Source organism: Periplaneta americana, chromosome 3 (assembly GCF_040183065.1).
Source record: "Periplaneta americana isolate PAMFEO1 chromosome 3, P.americana_PAMFEO1_priV1, whole genome shotgun sequence".
NCBI classification, from domain to species: domain Eukaryota; kingdom Metazoa; phylum Arthropoda; class Insecta; order Blattodea; family Blattidae; genus Periplaneta; species Periplaneta americana.
The window spans coordinates 177267714-177294205 of NC_091119.1; the positions used below are offsets into that span (position 1 = coordinate 177267714).

General features: G+C 36.1%; 1 protein-coding gene across 5 annotated transcripts in view; it reads left to right on the top strand.

Annotated features, from left to right (window-relative positions):
* Positions 1-26492, top strand: part of LOC138696857 (zwei Ig domain protein zig-8-like) — a 1911002-nt gene that overhangs the window by 797671 nt on the left and 1086839 nt on the right. For 2 of the 5 annotated variants that reach the window (XM_069822306.1, XM_069822308.1), the window contains one exon: positions 22587-22634. The exons of the other annotated variants lie outside the window; for them this stretch is intronic. The gene's annotated coding sequence lies outside the window, so the exon portion shown is untranslated. The remainder of the gene's footprint in view (positions 1-22586; positions 22635-26492) is intronic. 5 annotated transcript variants of the gene reach the window in all.

Consider the following 26492-nt stretch of genomic DNA (forward strand, 5'->3'; position numbering starts at 1 on the left):
GTTATGACTGACCCTTTGTTTAAGAAAGAAGTTTCCGTTACAAAAAGTATGGCATGGCGCGCTTTCAAAGACATTTGCTCAAATTTCCTTAGAAATTCTAAGGCAGAAAACTACATAGAACTTATAGTGGAAACCATGTTAAGTGCATATGGGAAAATAGAGTGTAATATGCCTCTCAAAATACATTTATTACATTGTTATTTGGATTTCTTTCCTCATCACTTTGGAGCGGTAAGCGACAAGCATGGGGAAAGAATTTATCAAGAAATATCTGAAATGGAAAGGTGATATAAAGGAAGATCATCATCCAGCATGCTTGCAGACTATTGTTGGTTCCTTGTAAAGTACAGTCCCGGGTCTAGTTATAAATAGAAGTCATCTAGAAAATTATTTTAAATGAAAGTTCAAATTTCGGGATTTTTTTCTCATTATACGCATGAAATATTTTTTTTTGTTCTGTTTTAAATTATGTAACATCATTTTTGTATCCAGTTCACATTTTTCAAGTATTATGAGGAATTTTGAATCCCTAGTGTGTTGTAATTTTATCAGTAGCAGCAAACAATTAAAAACAAGTAAGTTTTTTCATAAAAAATTCAATTCATTTTCCTCGTAAAATGGTACGTGATGGGGAAATTTGAATTTTAAATTCAGATTTAAGGCACACATATTAGTAATATTCACCTATTTTTATTTTGTAGCAAGGAAAAAAGTACAAATTTGTTGTTCAGTGTTATCACAACAATATTGCTACAAGTCACACCACTATTGAAAATTCTTTAAGATAATTCGACTGTAAAGAACCAAGTTCATAGAAATCGTATGATTTGTAACAATTGTTGTGATGAGTGCATAAGAATAATTTAATTTTTAGTTCAAAATTGAAAAAAAAAAAAAAAAACTGTACAACGCAACTAGAGAATAAACAACATATTGTGAATTTTTTTTCACCTCAACAATAAGATTTTATTCTTCCAACAATAATTCCTTTCTACAATTCACCTTAAACGCTCTCGTCAACAATTGGATTTTCACTCAACACAGTATTCGTTATAGCACTCCACCGACGACAATGACAATTTACTTGGACTAGTACGAACAACAATGAACTGTTAATCTTAACTAATATTTACAAAGCACTATTTACAAATCAGAACTATCAGTTCTCAGTTCACAGTTCTTCTAGCTCAGTCACTCGAGTTCACAGTATCTCGAACCACAGACCTTCAGAGACAGTCCACTGTACTCGAACTCAGGTCCCTCCAACTGCGGTCCACTGCACTCGAACTCAGGTCCCTCCAACTGCGGTCCACTGCACTCGAACTCAGGCCTTCGGATGCTGATACAGTTGCGGACGCACACTCAAGTCGAACTCCGGTACACAAGACTGGCTTGCTTGCTCTGGCTTACTCACTGACTGAATAACTGAAAACTCTGTCGTTCCTTCGCGTCCGTAATTTATAACCACAGCGACGTAGCCTCGAAAGTTCCACGCGTCTCTAGAGATGGCACTCCAGAAAAATCCAGAGCCCTCTCCTCTCTACCAGCACCAGATGTGCGCGCACTCTCTCTCCACTCTCTCGCCGCGTAGGCCCTTTCCCCTTACTTCTCTCCGCCGCGCGCCGTCCCCGCGCGATCTGCTTTCTTGCGGGACGCTGGTCGTGAGTTCGAATCTCACGTCGCTGTCACAATATGTTTAGCATCATATTACTAGCCAATTAAAGAAGTGACACTCTGAATAGTTCATTCTGTGTTTGTAACATTCTTTTTACTCTTAAAACTAAATAAAAATGGTATTTTGCAAACGATTTCAAATTAGTGTAACTCTGAAAATATTGAGAATAGAACCCATGTTTATATGATATTTTTTTTCTTTAGAATGTCTTCGAAAATAAGCTCTGAAATTGGCGGTAACTCCTCGTGAATCATCCTGTATAAAAATCTGTGTTATCGACATGCAATTTACTCTGTTAAGTTGAACTGTAGAAGTTTGGATAATACAAGCTGTTGGTATTACTCCACCGATTATTGCACTGGCATAATACTTTTAGCTTATATGACTACAAATTTTGTGAAGAAATCATGTTGTGTTTGAACTAGCCAAAACGAATCCTAAAACTATTATCCAACAACATTTTCTAACACAGTTCGGAAAACCATCACCTTATAGAGAGACGATCTACAATTGTCTCGACGAACAATTTCACAATGATGGATTGACCATGTTATCAGACTACAGAATTTCCAAGAGTGCGTGATTTGTAATAATTGTTGTGGTAAATGCGTAAGAAAAATGTAATTTTGTAGTTGAATATCGAAAAAAAAATCTGTGCGAAGCAACTATGGAATTCGCAACACATTTTTAGCTTCAGAATACTAGTTAATTAAAGAAATGATACTTCTCAATAGTTGTATGATATGTATTTATTTACACTGCAAGTGGGCAAGCACCCGGTGTCAGTGGTACAAACAATATGAACAATACTTACTTACTTACTTACTGGCTTTTAAGGAACCCGTAGGTTCATTGCCGCCCTCACATAAGCCCGCCATTGGTCCCTATCCTGAGCAAGATTAATCCAGTCTCTACCATCATATCCTACCTCCCTCAAATCCATTTTAATATTATCTTCCCATCTACGTCTCGGCCTCCCCAAAGGTCTTTTTCCCTCCGGCCTCCCAACTAACACTCTATATGCATTTCTGGATTCTCCCATACGTGCTACATGTCCTGCCCATCTCAAACGTCTGGATTTTATGTTCCTAATTATGTCAGGTGAAGTATACAATGCGTGCAGCTCTGCGTTGTGTAACTTTCTCCATTCTCCTGTAACTTCATCCCTCTTAGCCCCAAATATTTTCCTAACAACCTTATTCTCAAACACCCTTAATCTCTGTTCCTCTCTCAAAGTGAGAGTCCAAATTTCACAACCATACAGAACAACCGGTAATATAACTGTTTTATAAATTCTAGCTTTCAGACTTTTTGACAGAAGACTGGATGACAAACAATATGAACAATACACAATAAAATTACAATACATAATATAATTATTATACAATACACAATACAAATATACACAATAATTACAATTAATAATACTTAAAATAACCTAATTAATAAGGGAACCTAATTTTACATTACAACCTACATATGTATAGGCCTTACGTAAGTTTCACATTGGTACGGATAATAATCTTTCACTTTACTCTCATTTCACTCACTACAATGGCACTATGACACATTTCACTGACACTTTAGAACACATTTCACTGACACTATATAACACATTTCATTGACACTATAAATTATCACTGATCGAAACTATTCACTACACTGTAAAACCATAACTTCACTGACTCACCACGCTTTACTAATACTACAGTTCAAAAAACACATACAATTACACCCTTATTCGTACTTATAAACAGAACTACATTTAAACTAAACTTACAATTCAAACCAAGGGAGTAACTCGTCAAGCTAAATAAATACATGTCACCTTAAAAAATAAATGTCACCTTAATTTTAATTTACTCTTTATGCACAACGTTTTAAATTATTATTGAATCTCCTTAAGGAAGGACAGCCGTCAAAGACCGCTGCAGGTAGGTCATTCGAATCATTTATAGTTCTATTTAAAAATAAGAATTTACCTTCATACGTTTTCCGTTTCCTACATTTGATTTTGAAGTCATGATCGTTCCTACCATAGTACCATAGTACCATGGTATTTGTAGTATTATTTTACCCTTAAAACTCAAGACTAATGGTATTTTACTAACAATTCAAATTAGTGTAATTCTGAAAATATTGAGATTAGGACAAATGTTTATATGTCATTTTCGTTGAGATAATCTTCGGAAATAAGCACTGTAAGGAACGGTAAATCCTAGTGAACCACCATGTATACACAGAATTGAAGGGTTAAGATCCATAGTGGGCCAAGCGCCATTTACTGAATACGTAGAAAACAAGGGTTAAAATGAAGTTATTACCATAATTCAATGGAAACATATAGCAAGTAATATAAAGGATACACATTAAAACTAAATTATATGTCAATCTTCATTAAACTGTGGTATTTACTTAACTTTAACCCTTGCTTTCTCCGTTTTAAATTAATGGCGCTTGGCCCACTATGGCTCTGAACCCTTTAACTGTTTCTTAATATCTTCTTTAATTGGAAAGGAATTTAGAAAAGAATTACAAGTTAACTTTATTTGGTATTGCAATGTGGATTCTAAGAGTAACACCGGTTACTTACTCCATGCAGTGCAATGTCTCTATTCCTGAATGCTCTCTCGGAGAACTTGCAATAGAATCGGACAACTGCAGTAGCAAATGGAAGCAATTACTCTGCCTGCAAACCACGGAGCTGTGTGCCACGTAAAAGTATTAACACCAACATTACGTTAACCCGGTATGACTTTAACTTCTCTGTTGTACAGGCGTAATTGTATAGCGACATCCAATCTGAAAGTATTCCCGATGGAGTATGCAACAGCTTGCAAGTCAAGAAACCAAGTCCCTATCTAGCGTCATCTCCAGTAACTGAAGTAATTCCATGATATGTTCAAGTCTTAACGGAAGTGCACATGTCCATAACTATTTTAAAAATTATTTTGACGTGTAAGATCTATATTCGACTTGCGTTAATAGAAAATATTGAAGGATTTAGTGGAACAGAAATTGAAGAACTCCCTGCAAAAAACGAGGTAACTCCACTTTTACAAAGTTGTGGAAAACAACATAAAACATTCTAAAAAAAATTCAAATTTTAACTGAGCTTATTTTCTTTTTCAGAGTATGTCCGAAGTACCTCACTTACTTACTTACTTACTTTCTTACTTACTTACTTTTAAGGAACCCGGAGGTTCGTTGCCGCCCTCACATAAGCCCGCCATTGGTCCCTATCCTCAGCAAGATTAATCCAGTTCCTACCATCATATCCAACCTCCCTCAAATCCATTTTAATATTATCTTCCCATCTACATCTCGGCCTCCCCAAAGGTCTTTTCCCCTCTGGCCTCTCAACTAACAATCTATATGCATTTCTGGATTCGCCCATATGTGCTACATGCCCTGCCCATCTCAAACGTCTGGATTTAATGCTCCTAATTATGTCAGGTGAAGGATATAATGCGTGCAGCTCTGCGTTGTGTAACTTTCTCCATTCTCCTGTAACTTCATCCCTCTTAGCCCCAAATATTTTCCTAAGAACCTTATTCTCAAAAACCATCAATCTCTGTTCCTCTCTCAAAGTGAGAGTCCAAGTTTCACAGCCATACAGAACAACCGGTAATATAACTGTTTTATAAATTCTAACTTTCAGATTTTTTGACAGCAGACTAGATGACAAAAGCTTCTCAAACGAATAATAACAGGCATTTCCCATATATATTCTGCGTTTAATTTCCTCCCTAGTGTCATTTAGATTTGTTACTGTTGCTCCAAGATATTTGAATTTTTCCACCTTTTCGAAGGAGGTACCTCACTCAATCATTTATTATAATCTGTACTTCATGGGAGTAAAATATAAACAAATAAAATTGACCTATTCTATGCTTGCAATAAAATTGAATATAAATAGCCACGTTTTACAATTAACACACATTTACTGTGTGAATGTTATAAATTACAACACAAGATACAGCAGATATACAGGGTGTTTAAAAGTATCCAATATTTCCGGAGGTGATAGTATGCATCAAAACAACACAATAATATCTAATATACAGTACATGGATCCTACAACACATACTTTCTGAAATCTGAACACTTCTTCATAGGAGGTGCTCAATGTGACGTCCATTCATGGCAATGCTTTTCTCTGCCCTACAGCACAGCAGACTACCAGATAATGATACTGTAGTTGATCCCCCTGGCATGGAATACTGATACGTCGCAAGGAATACTGAAAGCAAAAGTCTGGTTGCGGGTATGAGCGGGGTTCAACAGAGATGGTGTTGTGAATTTTCGTAATCGGCATGTATAGGCTGATGAAAATCCCCATGCAGTTGAAGAAACAAGGCATCAACACTGATTCTCAGTCAACTTAGGGGCAGGCGTTCTTGGTGATAGATTAATAGGGCCATACGTACTACTACAGAGATTAACTGGGAATCGTTATCAGGACTTTCTTATTAACGTACCTATTAAAATAAATTTCAAAGAGTGCTTGATTTCTTACGCCGAGGGGCAGAGGAATGCATTGCAATGAATGGACGTCACATTGAGCACCTCCTATGAAAAAGTGTTCAGATCTCAGAAAATAGTGTTGTAGACCCAAGTATATCAGACATTATTTTCATGTTTTGATGTATACTAGCACCTTCTAAAATATTGGATACTTTTTGTAATACCCTGTATATTTATACAGGTTGAACCGTAAATAATGTCATTAATTTCAAGGGTTATTCGTTGAGATATTTGAAACAGAAAGACGTTAATAAAATTTTGCTCGTTTTTGCTTCCTTTTCGGGAAAAAAATTGTTTTATGTGAAAAATTTCATAGTGTGTTTTGAGAAAGCCATTGATTTAATTCCCAATGTGCTCAGTCAATTAAAGAGAGCAGTGTATTATGATAATAAATGAGTGAAAGAATTTTAGTTTTGTTCGTTAAATTTGCACACATTTGATCGAACTAGTGTAACTTTTTAAAATTCGTGTTCAGAACGAAAAGTTACATTTGTCCGGATAAAATTTCTGCACATTTAAAGGGCAAAACTACAATTTCTTCAATTATGTATTGTCATAATACTCTACTCTCTTAAATTGACTGAGTATATTCGGAACTCTTCTTGTAATTAATTGTGACTCTGTTTCTTAATTTGCTAAATATGTCACATTACTAAGCTTATTTTCTTTGCTAGTACCTACCGGTGTTCATTTGTCAATTTAAGTAATAGTTATCAACTTACTGCAAGTTCAAATTAATAAGAAAGGTAAACCTGTTAAAGTGACCAATCAATTGTAGATCTATTTCAACCAAACACGTTTTATTTAATTACACAAAGTAAATGTCCTTCAAATATTACTCCGTTTGTGTATTTAAAAAAAGGTTAGTATTAGTGTATGATGAAGTACGCTTGATGTTCTATCTAGTCAGCAAAACATAAAGGTTATCATTGTACGAACATTGCCTGATATTCGTCCTTGATGAATGTTCGCTGACCGATCGAAAATAAACCTGTTATATTCCCTGTTTGGCTCTCTTATGCTTACGTCATATCCAAACGAGTCCATTTTTATAAATAAGGGAAGTCTGCATATTACATAACCTATTTATATTCCTGATGAAGGATTATGGAAATGGCTGGAAGTGTCTGAGGCCAGGAGCATAGACTAGACTAAGGGAAGGAATGAAAGAGAAGACATGATTAAAATGAGCAATGGAACGAAGGGACTACCAGATATGAGTGATTTTGAAGACAGAATACAGTAGATAAAGCTTTTGAGAGGTTATTAAATGGCGAAATGGGAGGACAGAATAGTAAAGAGAATGAAATTAGCGAGGACGAAGAGTTCTAAAAAGTGAGTGCAAGAAAGTCAGGTGTAGTAAAAGTGAGAGAATACGAATAGAGAAGAAAGTGTTCATTGTAAGGAGACATTATAAGAGTATAATGAGATAGATATATATACAATGAATAAAAGAATTGAAGTGAAAGAACATTTGGACAAATGAGAAGTGGAAGAGAGAGAAATTGTAAGTGTAATTAAGTGAATTAGATATTTCATGTTATTCAATTTTGTGGGTTGGGAGCAGCATTCAGGGGTACTATAACTGTAGGAGTATTATAGCACTATATCGTCGTTGTATAGGTCCATCATAACTAAGAATACTCTAAAGTTGGCTGACAAATATCAAACATAACCTATTTGGAAGAGCATTACAATCAATGAGGATTTACAACACATTTTTATAAATAATATCATCCAGTTGTACTTAAGTTCAACAATTACAATGATGTGAATACATAGTATTTTAAAATTAAAGTGAGAGACACTGCTCTCCGTTTTGGTACTTAACACTGACTTATTTGATGAACATAGCTGAAAAAATTGCTTACTACTTAAGAACTTACATAATCCACTGCTCAAGAAGTCTCTTTTAAAGAGCCGCTGAGGGAGGAATCAATATTCTTGTTAAGGTTCAAAGGGGAGCTACCTAGCGGAGCATAAAATCGAAGATGTTTGCTTATGGCTTATTATTTTACTGTCAAGGAAGGCAAAGTTTGTTGACATTATTTCCATATTCTTGAGACTTGCGTCGGAAATTTTCCCTCCATCTCATCTGTTTTACATTTAAGGTCTATGTAACTTCAAAATATGTTTTGCCTACTTTTTACTACCCTCATCGACTTCTATTTAGACATAGGCTTTCATATTAAGTATTACTTTCTTGAAGGAAAAAAGAACTTTACTACGAAATGAAAAGATCTAGACGAATGGGTATTTGAAATGAGAAGCTCATAATAGTGACTGCTATGAAATATTAATGAGGAAAGATAGGTTTAAGAAAAATTTAATTACCCCAGAGGAATCTGTATTTAATAATTGTAGACTGATAGATTAAACTAAGAAAAGGTATAGGCCACACGAAAGTCTACCGAAGACTAGGAACGGAAAATTTATATAAGAAAACTACATCCCAAAATAGGAGAGAATTAAAAAAACTAGAGAGAACTCGGGCTGAGCAAGGAGTTAGATCAGCCATTTTCGACTGACGTGACGTGGCACAGTAGTGTGCTGGGAGAAAACTAAACTAGTAAAGGTTGTCGTAGCAAAAATTGGAAAAATAAAACTGAAAATAGTAAACTGTAAAAAAAATTGAGTCCACAAGACAGACTGTCAGCGAACACGGCACGAATCAATATTCACTAAACATAGTGTAAATGTGCGATCGGCAGAGAAGAGAATGACTAATGCGCAGCCAGGGTTGCCAGATCAGTAAAGTTATAATATCGTACCAACCTTGAATTGAATTTAAATTTAAGGGAGGGGACCGCTACGACCCCCACTGCGACCTTATTAGACCAATTGCGTTGATCCTCAAACTACACGCTTTCCCAAACCCATAACAGCTGACTACACAAAGGTTCGCTGCGTACAGACCGATTATTTAGTCCTGACAAATCGACGACGCGAAGAGGGAAAGTAATAGGAGTAGTGGGGAGAGTTCCGGAGTAGAGATAAGAGCGAGCGGTCAGTAAAGAAATGCAGTACAGCTTAACTGTACAGAAAAAACAACGCTCCACACCATGCGTGATATCCGATCGCTCTGAAAGCAAGCGACTGACTAACCCGAACACCCCTTGGCGTAACTTAATGGTCTCGCCTGACCCAGGCGCGCATTTTCGGCGACTGTCAGGACTAAATAATCGTACTGTGCCCAGGTTTCGACCAGGCAACTCCAATCGTCTCTAGGCCAGCCTTCTCCATACGTCGCCGACCGCCTTTCGGGGAATGCTAATAGAGAAATGTTGACGGAGTAAAGTAGATGCTTAAAATGGGAAAACGGAAGAACCTCGAGAAAGACCATAACTGCGACCTATTCCGCCATAAGTGTCACTATCGATAACCCTAAAAAATCGCATTCTACATGTACTTATAAAAAAAATCCCCTCTGGTTATGTACAGTGTAATGGTTTGAAATATATGAGTGTGTCGTGGGAATTTAAATTACAACTTTAGTGTGCCACATGTTGAAATAGTACATTATGCAACGAGCCTATAATGATAGTAATTAAGACGCGAGTATGTTTATGAAACGAGCGCAAGCGAGTTTTATAATTTTCATACGAGCGTCTTAATTACCATTATAGGCAAGTTTCATACGATTTTTTATGCTCGACCATATTTCTAGCTTGAAATTATTCATAAGTATTCATGTTATTCATATGTGACTGGGGAGCGAACTGACCTTGTGCAATTTCGTAAATTGTGAGATGTGCGCAGACGCGAAACTATTAATTTTTTCCGAACAACGAATGCCGAAGACCTTGATATATAATCTAGAGAGTAAGATAAACGTTAAACTTGATATAACCTTGTAATTGAATTCGACATTGAAAAACGAGATGACGAATTCAATTTATTTGAATATTATTTACAATTAACGCTAATTATTATAATAACAGAACATAACCTTCTGCGACAGTATTGGATTTCCAGCCTGCGTGACGTTTTGCTAGTTGTCTTTCGGTTGCATATCCGAGAATAATCGAAAACCTGAACTTTAATGAATAGGTGTACTTTAATGACATGCATTAAAGGACTGCTACTAGGTGTATAATTACTACATTTCGGCATTGTCGAGCATAAAAGGTTTAAAAATTCTGCATTAGATAGGCCTAGTAACTTGAGACGAATAGTTACTTGAGAATCTAAGCCCAGGGATGACTACGAAAATTTCAGAAGGAAACAAAGGATTTTCTTCTTCTTCTTCCTCTTCTTCTTCTTTTGTACAGGCACATAACCTGTTGATCTTCACACAGGACACGATTCAGCAGAAGATGACATCAGTCCTTCCTTCCGCCGTTTTTTCGGTCGGCCCACATCTCGTTTGCCATTAGGAATCATATATCGTGCTATTTTAATAAGTCTTCAATTATCAGCTCTGTCTATGTGCGCATTCCATTCTTTCTTTCTCATATTTATGAACTTTTTAACGTACATTATATTGCACTGTTGTCTCACATCTTCATTTCTTACTCTATCAAGTCTAGTTTTACCGACTATGGCTCGTAGAGTATTCATTTTTGCTGTACACATGAGTTGTTCTATCTTTTTTGTCTCTACATGGGTTACAGTACTATACGTCATCACTGGTCTTATTGTGATTTAAAGATTTTCATTTTACTTTCAATATTGAGATATTTATTCTTCATATTACATCCCTTAGGCAACCCGACAGTCTGGAGGCTTTGGAAACTTGATCTCTTACTTCATTTATTACATCCCGATGACTTGTTATTTTAACTCCTAGATATTTGAAACTCATGACCTGTTCTATAATAATTTTACCATTAATTTACAATTTGTATCTTATTGGATATTTAGATATGCACATGCATTTCGTTTTCGTAATTGATACTGCCATACTGCATTTGTCTGTAGTTATCACAAATCGGTGGAGTAACCTTTGAAGATCATCTTCAGTGTTGGCCATCAAAACAGCATTATCTTCATAGAATATTATGTTAAAATGTTTATTTCCCAATGAATACCAGGGTAAATGTTTTACAGTTGCTATTAATTTATCCCAGTCTTCTTCAGGCCGGTGGAGAGGAAGGACGTATTTTTCGCAGCGGAGAAAAGGTTTGAGCAATGGGCTGTGAGTTGGAGCTGTACCGGGCAAGGAAGGCGGCTGGGCGGCCAGGTCAAGGATGCAGCGGAGCGTGAAAGGGACAGCTTTGGCAGGTCTGGCTGAGTGTCTCTTCTTTCACATAGTGATCGCGATACTACTAATTATTGGTGGTATCGAACTGAATCCAGGACCTGCAAGCGACAACGGAGTGATCAGTGTCAAGTGTGGCAGCTGTAGAAAGAACCTACGAGTAGGCGTGCTGTGCAACCAGTGCGAGAAGTGGTTCCATCTGACTTGTCAGAAGATCAAGAGGGAACAGATAGTAGAAGAAACGTGGCTGTGCAAGGACTGCGGGAACGAGGCAGGCAACAGGGAGCTCATCGGTCTACGGAACAAGGTGAAGAAGCTACGGGAGAATCTAGAGACGGCGGAGCAACGGATCAAGTTTCTGGAGGACGAAAATAAGTTGTTGCGACGGAAAAAGGAAAATGGCGAAGAGAGGGAGGAGAAGAAGAAGCATGGTGCGGCAAGTGTTATCATCGGAGACTCCATCATTCGACACGTAGGGAATCTACAATCGGAGCTGGCGACAGAGTGTTACCCTGGGATTAGAGTGAAAGAAATGAAAAGCGTGATCGAAAATCAGGAACGAGGGGACCCGAAAAACATCGTCCTTCACGTAGGAACAAACGATTTGCGAAGAGGTGTTGATTATATCATGGCAGATGTATATGACTTGGTGATGGAAACGAAGAAGAAATATCCGGCAGCTTGGATTGTCATCAGTGGAATCGTCAGACGGAGAGATGTGAACTGGAGAAAAGTGGGTCGTGTGAATAAAGCTTTCGAGTGGGTAGCGGAGTGTCTTGGTGCGCGTTTCGTCGATCCAAATTCCTGGATAGACGACAGATGCTTCGGAAGAGACGGAATCCACCTAAATCGGAGGGGGGCTGCAGACATGGGATCACTCTTCGCGCGGGTAGTTACTACAACATGGCGGGGCGGGATCGAGGATCCATCAGCTGGCAGCGGCACCGAAGGACCATCAGCCGACGGCGGGGGCGTGGGACTACCGGCGGTCAGCGGGGGTGTGAGTCTACCAGCGGGTGGAGGGGTCGAGGGACTACCAGCGGGCAGCGTAGACCTGCAGTGACGGCGAGGTGCCACGGGGATTCAGAATGTTCAAGCAAGGACAGGCCTACTAAGACTACTGCAGGTTAATTGCCGAAGTATTAGAAATAAACTTATTCCGTTTTGGAACTTGGTCGATGTTTATAATCCAGATGTAATAATTGGGACGGAATCATGGCTTAGGGAAGACATAAATGACTCGGAAATTTTTAGGTCGGATTATAGAGTCTTCAGAAAGGATAGAAGTGAAAAGGGAGGGGGAGTTTTCGTTTGTACTAAGATAGAAATAAGTAGCAATCTTCTGTGAATACATGAGGAAGTTGAAATATTGCATTTTCAGATAAGAAATGGGCTGGAAACCTTAGATGTAATAGCATGTTACAGACCACCCAGTGAATTAAACAATTTAACTTTGCACAAACTAAATGAATATCTTAATACAGTATCAGAAGACCGAAACGTAGTAATTGCTGGGGATCTAAACCTCCCGAAAATTAACTGGAACGGGATTTTAGGTACAAATTCAGATGCACAGACCCTTGTTAATGAATTGATCTGGCGTAAAGATTTCACGCAGGTAGTAAATGGTCCGACGCGTGACAATGCCCTCTTAGATGTTTACCTACTAAGACCTGTCTCTCTCTTTGTCAACTCTGAAAGTCTTCATAAAATAAGTGATCACAATAGCGTCTTATTAGAAATCTTATGGGAAAACACAGTAAATCCGAGGTCAAGTCCAGTGTCTGTCTGGAATTTTAACAAAACCGATGTCCATGAATTACAAACGTTTCTACGACAAAAGCATGATGACTTTCTAAGGACTGAAGGAAATATGGAAAATGTGTGGCATAAATTTAAGTGTATAATTTTCGAGGCATTAGTAAAATGTGTACCTTCTAAAATAATTAAGAAAAATCCGGACCCAGAATATTACACTAATTATATTCGCTACTTAAAGAAAAAGACAAGGCGCGCATTTAGCAAACGTAAACGGAGCCATGAGCATTGGGAAAAATATGTTGAATTAATTAAGAAATTTGAGTGTGAAAAAAGGTTAGCTCAGGAAAATTTTCTAAAAACTATTTTAAAAGAAGATGAAAGTAACAATTGGAGACAGTTTTATAATTATGTACGCAGGAGAAAAGGGAAAAATGAAGGAGTAGTGCTTTTACGAAATCAGAACGGAGAAAGTATAACTGATGACAAAGAAAAGGCCGACTTATTAAATTCCTATTTCATTTCGGTTTTCAATAATAATAATAATAATCCGTGAATGTGAACCAAATTCGACTTTCAAAATAACTTCCAAAGGGGTTAGAGAGAGAATAACGAAATTAAAAAATCGGAAGTCTCGAAGACCAGATAGTACTGCTACAGAGATTCTTAAATTAGGTTCCGAGGCCATAATTCCATACTTAATGCGTATATTTCATGTTTCCATAAACAATGCAGCTATTCCATGTGACTGGAAATCAGCTATAGTGGTACCCATACATAAAGGTGGAAAGAAATTAGATGTCGGAAACTACAGACCGATTAGCCTTACATCTGTCGTATGTAAAGTCATGGAGCATTTGATATCGGATTATATTCGTCATGTTCTAAATGCGAAAGACTGGTTTTACAACCGCCAGCATGGTTTTAGGGAAGGCTTCTCATGTGATAGTCAAATTACGTCGCTGGTTCAGGATCTAGCTGAAGAGGTAGATAGAGGCGGAAGAATCGATGCAGTTGTGATTGACTTTTCGAAAGCATTTGATTTGGTGCCACATGACATATTAATAGATAAGTTAAGTAGGCTAGGAATAGATAAAAAAGTGGTGCTATGGATCCAAGAATTCTTAAAAAGTAGAACCCAGAGAGTTAGAGTAGGTCATGAAATATCGGAAATTGGAAATATAAGTTCAGGGGTGCCACAGGGCAGCGTTCTGGGTCCATTACTCTTTATAGCCTAATATACGTAAATGACCTATGCCAGGATATTACATCAAATGTGAGGCTATTTGCAGACGACTGCATTATCTATAGAAAGATTAGAAATAATTTAGATGTAGAGTCTATTCAAACAGACTTGAATAACATTTACAACTGGGCGTTAAAGCATAGGATGAAAATAAATGGTTCTAAAAGTAAATCTATAACATTTTGTAAAACCCGAGAGGAGACTAGTCTTAATTACGAATTCAGTGGTGTTGTAATTCCGCAAGAACAATGTTGTAAATACCTAGGAGTGTATTTAAACTCCAAACTTTCTTGGGGAGAGCATGTTGATAATGTTACAGGCAAAGCATGGAGGGCACTTCACTTTATTATGAGAATCTTGAGAAAGGCTAGCCCCAAATCGAGGGAAATAGCATATCTAACATTAGTGCGACCGTTAATGGAATACGGAACTACGTGTTGGGATCCCTATAGAATATATCAGATAAATTCCTTAGAAAGAATCCAGTATAGGGCAGCTAAATTTGTTAAAGGTAAAAGAGAAGATGGGAACGATACGATAAAAGAACTTAAATGGGAAACTTTGGAAAACAGACGTAGGAAAACTAGAATAACATCATTGTATAGAGCACATCTAGGTCAGAAAGCATGGGTAGACATAACGGCTCGGTTAGAAAAGCCAACGTACTATGGTAGGAACGATCATGATTTTAAAATCAAATGTAGGAAACAGAAAACGGATGTAGGTAAATTCTCATTTTTAAATAGAACTATAAATGATTGGAATGACAAACCTGCAGCGGTCTTTGAGGGCTGTCCTTCCTTAAGGAGATTCAAGAATAATTTAAAGAGTTGTGTATAAAGTGAAAATTAAAATTAAGGTGACATTCAACATTTACTTTTTAAGGTGGCATGTATTTATCTAGCCTGACGAGTTTACTTCCTTGGTTTGAATTGTAAATTATTTAAAAATAGCGTGTAAGAGGACCTTAGACTAGAAATGTTTAGTTTAAATGTAGTTCTGTTTATAAGTATGCATAAGAATGCAATTATTTGACTTATTTGAACTGTTGTATCAGTGAAGCGAGTTGAGTCAGTGAAGTTGTGGTTTTACAGTGCAGTGAACAGTTCCGATCAGTGATAATTTATAGCGTCAATGAAATGTGTTCTATAGTGTCAGTGAAATGTGTTACAGAATGTCACTGAAATGTGTGCTAAAGTGTCAGTGAAATGCGTCATAGTGCCACTACAGGGAATGAGATGAGAGTAAAGTGAAAGACTATTGAAAATTATGTAGGACCTATACATAATTTATGTAGGTTGTGTTGTAAAATTAGGTGTTTTATTTTATGTTTTATTATTATTGTGTTAAATTGTATTGTGTATTCTTATTGTATTGTGTATAAAATTGTATATGTGTTGTAAATTTTATTATGTATTGTAAATTTTATTGTGTATTCCTTATCATTTTAACTGTGTATTGTTAATATTGTATATACCACTGCCACCGGGTGCTTGCCCACTTGCAGTGTAAATAAATACATTCATACAACACCAAAGTGAATAAAAAGGGACTAAGCGAGTCTCGTTGCCAAATACCTGTAGAACAATCAAGAGTCAAATTAATCTATACCTATCTTTATTTGAGGTCGCCCCCAGTGATCTACGGTGAAGGTGCTCTCCTCTAGACCCAATGGTTGCGAGTTCAAACCCGCCTGGGTCGATGGATTTTTCAGGACGCAGAAATCCGGAACGTAAGCCCTCCGGGAGGGATTTTAAAACCTTTTTTCTGAACCGACGCGTGCGACGTGCGAGGTGCGAGGCCCGCCTCGCACAAATTCTGACTACACGAGAGATAGTGAGTGGTTTATATAGCTGCGAGGTGCGCAGATCTCGCATCTCCCAGTTATAGAAACCACTCACTATCTCTCGTGTAGTCCGGATTTGTGCGAGGCTGGCCTTGCACATCGCATGCGTCGGTTCAGAAAAACCAAGGCTTTAGCCAGGTGTCCCATGTCGGAGTTTCGGAGTTTTTTCGTCACGTTAAAGACCTCCTAGCTTAAATTAGAGCCTCTGGACATAATTCCTCTTCGTTCGCGTCCTGGTAATACCTGCAACAAACTATAATCTTTTCGCTGTAAGAAAAATCCTAATGTAAGCAATATCACTTGACCTAAGTGAGGCTTCATTGGCTGCTGTTTGGCGCCAGTACATTCTCAGTGCGTGTTCCCGCCTTCTGTTGTACATTCTGTTTATTGTTAAACATTTCCCATTACTCATCAAGTAGGCCTAACCTCAGTACTATGCATTCGTTTGCTTAGGAAACATTTACTTTATAATTACTGTAATTAAATTATTTTAAACTTAGGTGTAAGGTCAATCGCTGCCAGACAAAGGAGTTATTCCTTCCAATCGAAGTCGTCAGAACTATCGTCGGCAGGATTTATGACGAGACCGTGCACAACAGCGTCAGTTATCCCTTCCAGCTGGACCATGCGGTCTGTTTGACTTGCTCTGAATAGATAACGTTGGATTAAACTCATTTTATTATATACATTTAAGACTATTTGTTTTTCTCCGCTTTTGAGAGGGTTTCCACTCTTATGATTAATAAGCACACACACCGAGGATGCAGAAGCCATACTACAGTACTACGTACTTACGTGAACAACTACGAGCTCAAGTGACGCCTTCTTGTTGCAAGAACAGACTACTTCGGTATTACTGTTGGTATTCATCCGCGTTCATAGTACATAACAAAATATAAAAGTAGCTTTCCTTTTACATAGCGTTTTACATATGAGTGAAGTTACAGAATATGTTTTATCATATTTAACAACTAGAATTCAATTGTGCAAATCTAGTCTTTCAGGTGAAGCTACCTGTAAAGCAGATTTGAATAATTTCAAGGGAAAAATTGTTCCGGGGCCGGGTATAGATTTGCATAATATATACGTTACTGTGTACGTTAACAGAAAACCACAATTCCAAGTCACACAGAGATTGTGTGTACTCGTTGTGGGTCTCTGGCGTTTCGTCAGCCCACGCGAGTTGTGTGGATATAAAGGGAAAAGTTGAGACGGTGCCGGGTGGAGTTCCCGGGTAGCTCAGTGGTAGAGCGCTGGTACGTTCAACCAGAGGTCCCGGGATCGACCCGGCCCCGGAACAATTTTTCCCTTGAAATTATTAGAATTCAATTTTTTATTATCAAATAATACAAGATTATGGTTTCCAAGTACGAACTATATTTTTCTGCGTCATGTGAGTGTTTCGACTGGGAGCCAATCACGGGTATGACAGCGAAAAGAGCTTAGGTAGCGTTTGAAGAGATGAGTTTACCACTTGTCCCTCTGCCTCTGTCGACAAATACGTGGACTAAATTCCTTGTAAGTATGGAAAACTCCTCTAGAGACACCTATGTTCCGAATTCGAAGCGATGGGGTTCAGTCAGTCAATCTTTATTTGAGAATTGTAGACCACAATAGGAGCGAATAAGGGAAAATTACGTAGTATTGAAGTTGATAGATGAAAGATTAGACAATTTTCGAGTTGTGGGGACTGGTGAACAGATAAAAACTCTTCGTAACATTTGGAGTATTTTGTATTATAAAACATCTTCACAGAACAATAAGTCCATTTCATAGCTATTGTCAGATAAATACACGCTTCAAAGTTCTACATGTCGAAGTATTTTCATTTCTACAATATGACATGAATAGGACAAATGCCTCTCTGTTCGGAAAGCTTTTATGTATTAAAACCTGAGTAAACATAATCGATTGAACAATTCGATAGTAACTGACGAAGTGACAACTAAATCGACCCTTTTCTCGTTGTGTTTATAATGAGAACTGTCCAAGTAGAATTTCATTTCGGCTGACAGTACCTTCAGTTCGAAGACGTGTTATTTCCAAGAATGATTGATGCTTGGCGTCGTGTAGTGCGTTCATTTATATTATACCTTTTCTTCATGAATCGATACACAAATGAAATGTATGCCTGGTTTCGTCCATTTTATGTAGTCTGGCTACTAGACAGGTTTCTTACTGTAACTTGAAACTTAGTATTTATTCTACAAAACTACTAGAGTGAAAGAGAAACTCGTGATAAAATCTAGAAAGGTTATCTGCGACTTATGATAGTAAATTTTTAAAGTAAAATTGCGTTTGTGTTTGTAAATGGCATACCACAACACTTAATAACAATAATAAGAAATTAGTACACTGATAAACCAAAGTGTAATTGATTGTAAAGAAGGACGACAAATCTATACTAATAATAAATCTGTAGCCGAAATTTTTCTGGTAATTTTCGATTTTCCAAAAATAATTGGTCCTAACATATATAATTAACTACCCTGAAACCGAAAATCGCTTTATTGAAATTTTTGTTTGTATGTATGTATGTCTGTCTGTCTGTTACCTTTTCACGCGAGAATGGCTGAACCGATTTCGATGAAAATTGGAATATAAATTAAGTTCGTTGTAACTTAGATTATTGGCTATATGGCATTCAAAATACGTTATTTAAAAGGGGGTTGTAAGAGGCCTGAATTAAATAAATAAACATATCTCGCTTATTATTGATTTTTATGAAATATGTTACTTAACAAAATTTTCTTTAAAAATGATTTCTGATAAGTTTTATCCTCTGGAAAATTTTGATAGGACTGATATTTAATGAGATAAATGAGTTTTAAAATTAAAATAACTGCCATCTAAGGCGGTGTATTGAAATAAAAAACAAATGACTTCGTCTATAAGGGGCCTTGAACACAACAATCGAAAGCTATGAAACATAGCCTACAGACAATGCTTCTGTGTTTGTATGAAGTAATATCAGAAGCTAAATTAACCGATTTGTATAATTAATTATTATTTCATCATTGGAAAGTGTAGTTTCTCTGAATGGACATAATGCTATAATATTATTACAGTAACTTGTGAGTGAATTGAGGACAGGTAAGATTAAAATAACTTCTTATGCACAGAAAACTTGATAGGTTATTCTGTATATTCATTTCCTGTATTTCTTATAATAATGTTTATGAACATATTCATTTTTATCTCAGAGAATTAACGAACATCGAGAGTGTATTGATTTAGTATGCAGTAATAGTACGTTAGCTTAGCAATCCATTATTTTATAATTCAAATTTTAACTATGCTCAATTGAATCGTGTTAAAATACATAAAATACATATGCAATAAATGCAATACAAAAAAAATTGGGTAATGAGCCAAGCAGATTATGTTGCGCTGTTGTAAAAGTTGTTCCTCCTGAGATTCAAGAGCTCCCACAACAAATTAAAAACTTTCTAATTCGAGTACATCCGTTATCAACACACTTTTTCATAATATAATATAATATAAACATAATAATAAATCTGTAGCCAAAATTTTTCTGTTAATTTTCGCTTTTCCAAAAATAATTGGTAATAACAATTAAGGAACATGTTAAAGGAATTGTCATTGCACCAAATGAGTGGTCTCTGGATCAAAATGATCGCATTTTAATATTTTAAATACAATTTAAATTAAGTAACATATTAAACGATTTATCCTTCTATCAAACACGAATGATCCCTGGATCAAATGTCCAATTTAATTATGTAATTACTTTATATTTATTTCTAACGGGTGCAGCAGAGCGCACGGGTACGGCTAGTAGCCAATATAAATAGAGGAGTAAGACAAGTGTGCCCATTGTCACCGTCACTTTTTAATGTTTATATGGACGACGACGTGCTGAAGTGGCAGATGGATTTGAAAGTACATTTCAAAATAAAAAGCATAAACTTAGATACGATACTTTTTGCCGATGATCAGGTATTAATTAGTGCTTCCGAAGATGACCTACAAATGGCAATATTTAAATTAAACAAAATTAGCAAAGAAAATAGCTTAACTATATCGACTACTAAAAAAAATGTTAGCTTTTAGAGGATTAGAAACAATTAGAGCCAAAATCATGTTGATTGGAAGACTGATAGAACAAATTAATACTTTTAATTATCTGGGCTGCAATATCTCATATGCAAGAAAGGAAGATTTTACAAATAAAATAAACAAATTTAATTATTTCTGTGGGGTAATAAAAAGAACTTTAAAGTACACTAGAAAATAATCAAGATTAAAATTTTATAAAGTTATGGCAGTCCCTATGTTGCTGTACGGCTCTGAATTCTGGATTCTTACTAAATCCGAAGAAAAAAGAATCGAGGTGATAGAAATGAGATTTTTTAGGAGTATGGCAGGTTATACTCTCTTAGACAAGAAACGCAATGAAGACATCAGACTAGAACTGAATATATTCAATTTAATTGAAAAACTCACAGAATATAGGAATAAATGGAAGCAACACGTTGAAAGAATGACTGAAGACCGTATTCCTAAATTAATATTCGACTATACACCAACTGGTAAACGAAACATAGGTAGACCCAGGAAAAGATGGCTTCAACAATTTAAAAAATATATACTTCATGAGACCGGAACGAGCCAAACAAGGCTTTAAACCATGTGGTTGATGATGATGATGATGATGTTTATAAATAAAACAATATAATTTGCTTTGAATAACAGAAAATTTGTGTCCTGTTTTTACATAAGATTTTAGATTTCGATAAACTCAGTCTTTTTTTAATGCCCGGGAATTTACATATATATTCATTTTATAAAATATTCATATAGCTGTCATGTGCAATGCAAGTGAATATTTTTGTAAAGATGCTTTAATTCAACAGTAAATTAAGTTGTTTAATTGAATATTATTTAACTGAATTGAAAAGTCATTATGGTATTAAAATACAATCTGGTCTCCTTCAAATACTGTATATATAAACGATTATACAGTCTCACCCGTTTGGGTATGGAAAATATTAATTTATTATTATAAGACTGTTATGATAGTAGGAAAAATTTCTTGCTGGTTATATTATGATTAAAAAATGGGAGTTTCCATATATGGCAATCAACAATGCAAACCTGAATGGACAAATGAAAATCGTAGATGATTAAAATGGCTACTACAAATCAACAGCGAGCACAATGTGTTCTTTTGTATTCTAAATTTGAGAGTGTTGAAAGTGTTCAAAGGAAATTTCAACGTGAGTATGGTGTACGTAATGTACTTAAATACGATTCCATAATGTTTTGGTATCGAACATTTGTAGAAACAGGTTCTGAGTTAAAAAAAACATACAGGAGGTCACAGGTGAAACCCAGTACGAGAAGCAGCTATCTCTTGGCTTGGTCCCCAAACTCCCCAGATCTAACCCCTCCTGATTTCTTCGTGTAGGGTTTTCTTAAAGACATTGTCTATTCACAGAAACCCAGGAACATTGTTGATCTGAGAGTAAAAGTTACTCAAGATTTTCAACAAATCACCCCTCATATGTTACAACGGACATAGGCTGGATTGCATCATCGTTATTAGTTGTGCAGGGTTCGCAATGGTGGTCATGTTGAGCTCTGAGGAATCTCCCATCTTTCAGTGTTGCATGCACAAAGTTTCAACAAAGGAAGTTCAGTAGTAAATTTTTACGGTGTTTTTCTTTTATCCATACCCAAACAGATCACCCTGTAGAATACATTCATTCATAACCGCAGTATTTTCTATATCTGTCTTTCAAACTATGTTTTTATTCCTGATATCAGAATTCATCACTGCTGCATTTACCAAGGAAATTAAATAGCATTAATAATAATAATAGTAATAATAATAATAATAATAATAATAATACAATGAAGCTGGGGTAAAGGAATCGGTACGAAAAATGCATCTCTGCATATGTGTAATCTACCACTTTATGTTCGATTCCGGGATGTGCTCAAGAAATTTTAAAAATATATTGTGTTTGAAACGGGGTTTACAAAGCCATGTGACCGGAGAAATTGGAGGGGGGGCACTGTTAGTAGCATACTCAGGTTAAAGAAAAGCCTATTAATAAATTGAAGCAGTGGCCATTCGGTACTCCTGTCCAATCTGGTTGTTACATAATTGCCTACTTAATGACAGGTGTTCTGGTCGGATTTGTTCCTCGTATGATGCTATTTCCATGGAGCATTTTTTTTTCATTTCATCATTGATTTAGATTTAAGAAATTTTCAACATGTAAACACATCACAATTATGTGCTGTTAATTTTGAAGTTAAGTTCTGTAGGAGATTATGTGACTTAACAGTTGTTTTCTTGTTTCAGGTGAGTGGTGAATTGTTTCATCTCCGGCTGAAGATATTTAGTGTACCGGTGAGTCTTGATTTTTTTACTACACTTTACTGTAAATAAGTTATTTTACAAGTATTGGAGTAGGTAGTAACTAGAAAATGTTCCATATGTATAAGTTTAATTAAATATTTCGACCTATAACAGTTGTTTCCATAATCTTATTGATTTACTGGTTTACAATTTAATTTGAACTTTCATCATTTATAGCGTTCTAAAACCATTATTATAATAAGGGCAATATGGTAATATCTCATTGATAGAAAATGGCGAAAAACGTAAAATAAAAATTCGTGAATTTCTTGAGCTCTCAGCATAACGTTAGGAAATTTGTGTACACCAAACTAAAATCTCAAAATTAATTTCTAATCCTTGTGCTATAAAGTAAAATATGTAGAATTTTCTTCCAAATAACTCTACACAAAAAGTTGAGGATCACTACATATGAAAATTAATCATCTTAAGAATAGGACAGTAAAATTATCGGAATATTTGAAAACGTCATTAGAAAAAACAATCAAAATAGTATCGTCCTAGTCAAAGTCACTAATGGGATAAAAAGATTTTATTTTCAGGAAAAGTTTTACAACATGTTACAAAATTTTAATTATGTAGATTGTGACATAACACAAGGAAATAGAATATGATGTAAACTAGAAAATACCAACATTTCCAATAATGTGAAGCATCATCCATAGAACATCAAAGATTATAAGAAGAAAGGAAGTAAGATTGAAATGTTTTGGTTATAACTTTTTTGCACGATCGTGTTTTTGTAGTACTTACCGCTAATCTTAACAGGCTTTGTAAGTTAGATTTACAAAAAGCGGACTGGTTACTAGAGAAACGCAGCATAAGACTATATTATCCTGATAAGTCTGCAGTAGCCCAACACAGCCTAGAAACTGGTCACAAGATAGATTTCAGCGCCACCACCATCTTGGACAAGACATCAGGTTACTGGGACTTAGTTATCAAGGAAGCCATCGAAATCCAGCTAGATGGCAATAATTTCAACAGAGACGGGGGCCTACAGCTGAGTACAGCATGGAAACCTGCCATCAATACGCTTAGACCACCAGCACACGGCAGACAGTCGGGACCAGCAAGTAGCTCCTGATTGGCTGCCGTGTCCACCAACCAGAATGCGCCTGGCGGTCGGGACTAGGAACTAGCTCCTGATTGGCCCGCAGCGGGAAGCCCTACTTTTGCATATATACCGGCTAGACGTGGTCCCACATCAGTCTCGAAATTGAGACAAATCAACAAGGCTCATGACAACAATCACCTCCTACATAATAGCCAAATTGGCTAGTCTCTTATATGAGACAACTCATCCTGCCTAAGGTATTCCGTGGTTTTCCTCAGGCGTAAGACAATGTCGGGATGAGCCCTATAAGAAATGGGCCACGGACCTATATGCCCTTCCCCATATATATATTCCCCTTTATTATAAACGACGTATGCCCTAGTTCAGAACATATAAATTGTCTATTAAATATACGAGGTCACTCAATTAGTCGCAAATTGAAAGGACCGGGACCTTTCAAATTGCAGATTTAGATTTCACGGCGCTTCTTCCGACGGCCTTCACATGCTTTGTCATCGAACAACAGATGACAGCATCTTGCCATCCTAACGGCAAACACCAGCCAGCTCTTCCTCTTCCCGTTCCGTGATCATTTGACCAAATCTCAGTCCCCCTCGCGTATGTGGTACCTAAGAGGTTACGTCCAATTTCGGCTTCCCCTTCAAAATTTTCTAGAGTTCCTTCAGTGGAGTAGCGTAACCCGGAGTGAGACTAGTGGCCAACAGGCTTGGAGCTCACATATTTAGTTTTGTACAGCCCCCAACCCCTTGCAAGGACGCGTTTTGCGTACCTTTTAAATTTTTTCCTCCCAATTCTCTTTCGATTTTTCGATTTTTTCGTCCCACATCACTTCGTCCCTGAAGAAGATGGCAGAGCTAGCCGTCGAAAGCTTGGAAGCTAATCTCCAACTCACCTGGCTGAGACCCGAGAAGAGTTATTCTACATCAAACGCCGGGAAAGCCTCAAGCCATAAACTCAGTGCTGGTATGGACATAAAATTGCCAATGAATTAGGCTATATTTAGTTTTCCATAACTTTTAAATTTTTTATTAACGGTCATTTGTTTGAATCATCTTAAAAGTTGTGACTTAATGATCTATTATAACACAAACTTTTACTAAATAATACTCCCTTGAATGTATAATAGTTACATTGACAAAAATGGCGGAACATTAACAAACTCTATCCTTGGGGCTACTTGTCTGTTGTCGCACAATGAAACAACACGCAAATCTCTTGAAAAATAAATGTACTTTACATTTACAATGCTAGTCATTGTAAAAAATATCCTATACAGTATTTTCGATTCAGAAAAGATAATGTCGCAAAAAAGAAGATGTAGGTTGTATCATACACACGTGTTAAGTGTACAACAGAATCTCGGAAAGAAAAAAGACTCTACTTTTCGTCTTTTCTGACCTTTTCTCCATTCCGTTATAATGCATTTACCACCCTTGTATCATTACTATTATTGTCCATTGGTCAGAAATATGAGCACGCAATCATAGAAAATTCTGAATAAAATATAAGATGTTCAAATAATTTTTAAGACGAGCTAAATATGTACAAAATAAAATCACATATCAGTAAAGAATTACATAGACCTATCCACATTTTTAATGATGAAATAAGTATATAATACCACTAGCCGTACCCGTGCGCTCCGCTGCACCCGTTAGAAATAAATATAAAGTAACTACATAATTAAAATAGGACATTTCATCCAGGGAAGATTCGTGTTTGATAGAAGGATAAATCGTTTAATATGTTACTTAATTTAAATTGTATTTAAATAATTAAAATGCGATCATTTTGATCCAGAGAGTACTCATTTGGTGCAATGACAATTCCTTTCACATGTTTCTTAATTTTTATTACGTGCATCTATACTTTAATGAAGACTGACATATCACTTAGATTTAATGTGTATACTTTATTTTACTTGCTATATGTTTCCATTGAATTATGATAATAACTTAATTTTAACCCTTGTTTTCTACGTATTCAGTAAATGGCGCTTGGGCCACTATGGTTCTGAACCCTTGAAATAACTTAAATATTATATTATATTATATTATATTATATTATATTATATTATATTATATTATATTATATTATATTATATTATATTATATAAAAGTGTGTTGATAACGGATGTACACCGATAAGAAAGTTTTTAATTTATTATGGGGGTCTTGAATCTCAGGAGGAACAAATTTTATTTTACAATCTGCTTGGCTCATTACCCAAATTTTTTGCATTGCATTTAATGCATATGTATTTTATGTATTTTAACACGATTCAATTGAGCATAGTTAAAATTTGGATTATAAAATAATGGAATGCTAAGCTAACATATTATTACTGCATACTAAATCAACACACTCTTGTGGTTCGTTAATTCTCTGAGATAACATTATTTTAAGAAATACAGGAAACGAATACACAGAATAGCCTATCAAGTGTTTGTGCATAAGAAGCTATTTTAATCTCACCTGTCCTCAATTCACTCAGAAGTTGCTGTAATAACATTATAGCATTATGTCCATATAGAGAAACTACACTTTCCAATGGTGAAATAATAATTAATTACACAAATCGGTTAATTTAGCTTCCGATATTATTTCATACAAACACAGAAACATTATCTGTAGGCTATGATTCATAGCTTTCGATTGTTGTTGACCAAGGCCCCTTATAGACGAAGTCATTATTTTGTTCTTTATTTCATTACACCGCCTTAGATGGCAGTTATTTTAATTTTGAAATTCATTTATCTCATTAAATATCAG